We start from the raw sequence: 7419 nt of genomic DNA, 5'->3' as shown, positions 1-7419 counted from the left end.
GAAAGTGTTCAAAATAGATCAGCAAAGAAGGAGTTCTTGGCTGTGTTACAAGGTGTGAGTATTGAGTGAGACTCAAGACCTGACCACAACGGAAGATAGAGAAAGGATGAAGGTCGTCCCCTATGCTTTAGACATAGGCTCTATAGTGTGCTATGCTGTGTACCGCACATGTAGCGTGCCTTGCCATGAGTTGGTCAAGAGGGTACAATGGTGATCCGGGAAAGGATCTCATGACAGCGGTCGAACTTATCCTTAGTACCTAGTGGATTAAGGAATTTTCTCGATTATGGAGGTGGAAAGGAGTTCGTCGTAAAGGGTTACGTCGATGCGAACTTTGACACTAATCCGGATGACTCTGAGTAGTAAACCGGATTCGTATAGTAGAGCAATTATTTGAAATGGCTCCAAATAGCGCGTGGTAGCATCCACAAGATGACATAGATATTCGTAAAGCACACGGTTCTGAAAGGTTCAGACCCGTTGACTAATAACCTCTCTCACAAGCACAACATGACCAAACCAGAACACATTGAGTGATAATCACATAGTGATGTGAACTAGATTGTTGACTCTAGTAAACTCTTTAGATGTTGGTCACATGGTGATGTGACCAGTGAGTGTTAATCACATGGTGATGTGAACTAGATTATTGACTCTAGTGCAAGTGGGAGACTGTTGGAAATATGCCCTAGAGGCAATAATAAATGGTTATTATTATATTTCTTTGTTCATGGTAATTGTCTATGATTCATGCTATAATTGTATTGTCCGGAAATCGTAATACATGTGTGAATACATAGACCACAACCTGTCCCTAGTAAGCCTCTAGTTGACTAGCTCGTTGATCAACAGATAGTCATGGTTTCCTGACTATGGACATTGGATGTCATTGATAACGGGATCACATCATTAGGAGAATGATGTGATGGACAAGACCCAATCCTAAGCATAGCATAAAAGATCGTGTAGTTTCGTTTGCTAGAGCTTTTCCAATGTCAAGTATCTTTTCCTTAGACCATGAGATCGTGCAACTCCCGGATACCGTAGGAGTGCTTTGGGTGTGCCAAACGTCACAACGTAACTGGGTGACTATAAAGGCGCACTACGGGTATCTCCGAAAGTGTCTGTTGGGTTGGCACGGATCGAGACTGGGATTTGTCACTCCGTGTGACGGAGAGGTATCTCTGGGCCCACTCGGTAATGCATCATCATAATGAGTTCAATGTGACTAAGGCGTTAGTCACGGGATCATGCATTGCGGTACGAGTAAAGAGACTTGCCGGTAACGAGATTGAACAAGGTATTGGGATACCGACGATCGAATCTCGGGCAAGTAACATACCGATTGACAAAGGGAATTGCATACGGATTGATTGAATCCTCGACACCGTGGTTCATCCGATGAGATCATCGTGGAACATGTGGGAGCCAACATGGGTATCCAGATCCCGCTGTTGGTTATTGACCGGAGAGGCGTCTCGGTCATGTCTGCATGTCTCCCGAACCCGTAGGGTCTACACACTTAAGGTCCGGTGACGCTAGGGTTGTAGAGATATATGTATGCGGAAACCCGAAAGTTGTTCGGAGTCCCGGATGAGATCCCGGACGTCACGAGAGGTTCCGGAATGGTCCGGAGGTGAAGAATTGTATATAGGAAGTCCAGTTTCGGCCACCGGGAAAGTTTCGGGGGTTACCGGTATTGTACCGGGACCACCGGAAGGGTCCCGGAGGTCCACCGGGTGGGGCCACCTATCCCGGAGGGCCCCGTGGGCTGAAAGTGGAAGGGAACCAGCCCTTAGTGGGCTGGGGCGCCCCCCTTGGGCCTCCCCCATGCGCCTAGGGTTGGGAACCCTAGGGGGGAGCTTTCCCCTTGCCTTGGGGGGCAAGGCACCCCCTTCCCCCCACTTGGCCGCCGCCCCCCTTGGAGATCTGATCTCCCAAGGGCTGGCGCCCCCCCAGGGGTCCTATAAATAGTGGGGGGAGGGAGGGCAGCAACCGACAGCCTTGGGCGCCTCCCTCCTCCCCTGCAACACCTCTCTCTCTCTCGCAGAAGCTCGGCGAAGCCCTGCCGGAGACCCGCTACATCCACCACCACGCCGTCGTGCTGTTGGATCTCCATCAACCTCTCCTTCCCCCTTGCTGGATCAAGAAGGAGGAGACGTCGCTGCACCGTACGTGTGTTGAACGCGGAGGTGCCGTCCGTTCGACACTCGGTCATCGGTGATTTGGATCACGGCGAGTACGACTCCGTCATCCACGTTCATTGGAACGCTTTCGCTCGCGATCTACAAGGGTATGTAGATGCACTCCTTTCCCCTCATTGCTAGTACACTCCATAGATGCATCTTGGTGAGCGTAGGAAAATTTTAAATTATGCTACGATTCCCAACAATATATTATCTTTTTATAACTATTTGGTTCATTTATTGTTTATGACAAATATGCCGACCAACGTGACATAGATTTTATTTATCTAGGAGGTGGTTGAACCGGAAATTCCAACTGACCCTATTGTCGAGAGGTTAAATTTAGTTGAAGAAGAAAACAATTACTTGAAGGAAAAAATAAAAAAAATTGAGGAGGAGAAGATGATATTGGAGTTGCATGTTGCGGATGTCGTCGATGATCACAAGATCAAGATGGATGCAATGCGCTTGAAGATTAGAAAGATTAGAAAATATGCCATTCATACCGAGGCTTGGTATCATTATGCCGTTGGATCAATTGTTACCTTGGTTGCGATTATGATCGCATTTGTTTTCGCATTGAAATGTTTTACATAGTTTCAATGTATGGTTTAATTAATTAGATGCTCTGGAGAGCTATATATATGTTGTTAGATGAGAACTATGTATGTACTTTGGTTTTAATGTGATGATGAACTTATATTAATTTGGTCACTTAATTATCTATTCATGATGTTCTGTAATGGTTTTTGACACACTTAATTATATATAATGCACGCAGATGAACTGGCAATGGATGTACGGTGACAGACACACCTCCGAGTACATTAAGGGCGTGCATGATTTTCTCGAAGTGGCTGAGGCAAACAAGCAGAATGGTTTTATGTGTTGTCCATGCCCTACATGTGGGAATACGAAGTCTTACTCTGACCGGAAAATCCTTCACACCCACCTGCTTTACAAGGGTTTCATGCCACACTATAATGTTTGGACGAGGCACGGAGAAATAGGGGTTATGATGGAAGACGGTGAAGAAGAAGAGGACGATGACAACTATGGGCTCCCTGAATACGGTGATGCTGCAACGGGGGAAGCTGCTGAAGATCAAGAGGAACCAGACGATGTGCCCAATTATGCTGCAAGGGGGGAAGCTGCTGAAGATCAAGAGGAACCAGTGCCCGATGATGATGATCTCCGCCGGGTCATTGTCGATGCAAGGACGCAATGCGAAAGTCAAAAGGAGAAGCTGAAGTTCGATCGCATGTTAGAGGATCACAAAAAAGGGTTGTACCCCAATTGCGAAGATGGCAACACAAAGCTCGGTACCGTACTGGAATTGCTGCAGTGGAAGGCAGAGAATGCTGTGCCTGACAAAGGATTTGAGAAGCTATTGAAAATATTGAAGAAGAAGCTTCCAAAGGATAACGAATTGCCCGACAGTACATACGCAACAAAGAAGGTCGTATGCCCTCTAGGATTGGAGGTGCAGAAGATACATGCATGCCCTAATGACTGCATCCTCTACCGCGGCGCGTATAAGGATCTGAACGCATGCCCGGTATGCGGTGCATTGCAGTATAAGATCAGACGAGATGACCCTGGTGATGTTGACGGCGAGCCCCCCAGGAAGAGGGTTCCTGCGAAGGTGATGTGGTATGCTCCTATAATACCACGGTTGAAACGTCTGTTCAGAAACGAAGAGCATGCCAAGTTGATGCGATGGCACAGTGAGGACCGTAAGAAAGACGGGAAGTTGAGAGCACCCGCTGACGGGTCGTAGTGGAGAAAAATCGAGAGAAAGTACTGGGCTGAGATTGCAGCTGACCCAAGGAACGTATGGTTTGGTTTAAGCGCGGATGGCATTAATCCTTTCGGGGAGCAGAGCAGCAATCACAGCACCTGGCCCGTGACTCTATGTATGTATAACCTTCCTCCTTGGATGTGCATGAAGCGGAAGTTCATTATGATGCCAGTTCTCATCCAAGGCCCTAAGCAACCCGGCAACGACATTGATGTGTACCTAAGGCCATTAGTTGAAGAACTTTTACAGCTGTGGAATGGAAACGGTGTACGTACGTGGGATGAGCACAAACAGGAGGAATTTAACCTGCACGCGTTGCTGTTTGTAACCATCAACGATTGGCCCGCTCTCAGTAACCTTTCAGGACAGACAAACAAGGGATACCACGCATGCACGCACTGTTTAGATGACACTGAAAGTATATACCTGGACAAATGCAGGAAGAATGTGTACCTGGGCCATCGTCGATTTCTTCCGACCAACCATCAATGTCGAAAGAAAGGCAAGCATTTCAAAGGCGAGGCAGATCACCGGAAGAAGCCCGCCATGCGTACCGGTGATCACGTACTTGCTATGGTCAATGATTTACACGTAATCTTTGGAAAGGGTCCCGGCGGACTAGCTGTTCCGAATGACGCTGAGGGACACACACCCATGTGGAAGAAGAAATCTATATTTTGGGACCTACCCTACTGGAAAGAGCTAGAGGTCCGCTCTTCAATCGACGTGATGCACGTGACGAAGAACCTTTGCGTGAACCTGCTAGGCTTCTTGGCGTGTATGGGAAGACAAAAGATACACCTGAGGCACGGGAGGACCTGCAACGTTTGCACGAAAAAGACGGCATGCCTCCGAAGCAGTATGAAGGTCCTGCCAGCTACGCTCTTACGAAAGAAGAGAAAGAAATCTTCTTTGAATGCCTGCTCAGTATGAAGGTCCCGACTGGTTTCTCGTCGAATATAAAGGGAATAATAAATATGCCAGAGAAAAAGTTCCAGAACCTAAAGTCTCATGACTGCCACATGACGCAACTGCTTCCAGTTGCATTGAGGGGGCTTCTACCGGAAATCGTCCGATTAGCCATTGTGTAGCTATGTGCATTCCTCAATGCAATCTCTCAGAAGGTGATCGATCCAGAAATCATACCAAGGCTAAGGAGTGATGTGGTGCAGTGTCTTGTCAGTTTCGAGCTGGTGTTCCCACCATCCTTCTTCAATATCATGACGCACGTCCTAGTTCATCTAGTCGACGAGATTGTCATTCTGGGGCCCGTATTTCTACACAATATGTTCCCCTTTGAGAGGTTCATGGGAGTCCTAAAGAAATATGTCCGTAACCGCGCTAGGCCAGAAGGAAGCATCTCCATGGGCCATCAAACAGAGGATGTCATTGGGTTTTGTGTTGACTTCATTCCTGGCCTTAAGAAGATAGGTCTCCCTAAATCGCGGTATGAGGGGAGACTGACTGGAAAAGGCACGCTTGGAGGGGACTCAATAATATGCAGGGACGGATATTCTTGGTCTCAAGCACACTACACAGTTCTACAGAACTCTACCTTGTGACCCCATATGTCGATGAACACAAGCACAGTCTGCGCTCCAAACACCCAGAGCAGTGTGACGACTGGATTACATGTGAACACATCAGGACTTTCAGCAGTTGGTTGGAAACACGTCTCAGAGGTGACACCACTGTTTGTGATGAGTTGTACTCGTTGTCCAGGGGACCATCTTCGACTGTATTGATTTACAAAGGATACAAGATAAATGGGAATACATTTTACACGATCGCCCAAGATCAAAAGAGCACCAACCAAAACAGCGGTGTCCGCTTTGATGCAGCAATCGAGAGGGGAAAGGACACATATTATGGTTACATAATGGACATATGGGAACTTGACTACGGACATGATTTTAAGGTCCCTTTGTTTAAGTGCAAATGGGTCAATCTGTCAGGAGGCGGGGTACAGGTAGACCTACGGAATGACAACAGTGGATCTGAACAATCTTGGGTACACTGACGAACCGTTCGTCCTAGCCAATGATGTGGCACAGGTTATCTATGTGAAGGACATGTCTACCAGACCGAGAAAAAGAAAAGATAAGGAAGCGAATACATCATACGATGAGCCAAAGCGCCACATAGTTCTTTCAGGAAAAAGGGACATTGTGGGAGTGGAGGGCAAGACAGACATGTCTGAAGATTATGAAAAGTTTCATGAAATTCCTCCCTTCCAAGTAAAGCCTGACCTAAGAGGAACCAGATGATGTGCCCAATGATGCTGCAAGGGGGGAAGCTGCTGAAGATCAAGAGGAACCAGATGATGTGCCCAATGATGCTGCAAGGGGGGAAGCTGCTGAAGATCAAGAGGAACCAGTGCCCGATGATGATGATCTCCGTCGGGTCATTGTCGATGCAAGGACGCAATGCGAAAGTCAAAAGGAGAAGCTGAAGTTCGATCGCATGTTAGAGGATCACAAAAAAGGGTTGTACCCCAATTGCGAAGATGGCAACACAAAGCTCGGTACCGTACTGGAATTGCCGCAGTGGAAGGCAGAGAATGCTGTGCCTGACAAAGGATTTGAGAAGCTATTGAAAATATTGAAGAAGAAGCTTCCAAAGGATAACGAATTGCCCGACAGTACATACGCAGCAAAGAAGGTCGTATGCCCTCTAGGATTGGAGGTGTAGAAGATACATGCATGCCCTAATGACTCCATCCTCTACCGCGGTGCGTACAAGGATCTGAACGCATGCCCGGTATGCGGTGCATTGCGGTATAAGATCAGACGAGATGACCCTGGTGATGTTGACGGCGAGCCCCCCCAGGAAGAGGGTTCCTGCGAAGGTGATGTGGTATGCTCCTATAATACCATGGTTGAAACGTCTGTTCAGAAACGAAGAGCATGCCAAGTTGATGCGATGGCACAGTGAGGACCGTAAGAAAGACGGGAAGTTGAGAGCACCCGCTGACGGGTCGCAGTGGAGAAAAATCGAGAGAAAGTACTGGGCTGAGTTTGCAGCTAACCCAAGGAACATATGGTTTGGTTTATGCGCGGATGGTATTAATCCTTTCGGGGAGCAGAGCAGCAATCACAGCACCTGGTCCGCTTTGATGCAGCAACCGAGAGGGGAAAGGACACATATTATGGTTACATAATGGACATATGGGAACTTGACTACGGACATGATTTTAAGGTCCCTTTGTTTAAGTGCAAATGGGTCAATCTGTCAGGACGCGGGGTACAGGTAGACCCACAGTACGGAATGACAACAGTGGATCTGAACAATCTTGGGTACACTGACGAACAGTTCGTCCTAGCCAATGATGTGGCACAGGTTATCTATGTGAAGGACATGTCTACCAGACCGAGAAAAAGAAAAGATAAGGAAGCGAATACATCATACGATGAGCCAAAGCGCCACATAGTT

This window comes from Aegilops tauschii, chromosome 7, assembly GCF_002575655.3.
Source record: "Aegilops tauschii subsp. strangulata cultivar AL8/78 chromosome 7, Aet v6.0, whole genome shotgun sequence".
NCBI lineage: Eukaryota > Viridiplantae > Streptophyta > Magnoliopsida > Poales > Poaceae > Aegilops > Aegilops tauschii.
The sequence above is the reverse complement of the archived record's forward strand: the minus strand, read 5'-3'. Positions refer to the sequence as shown.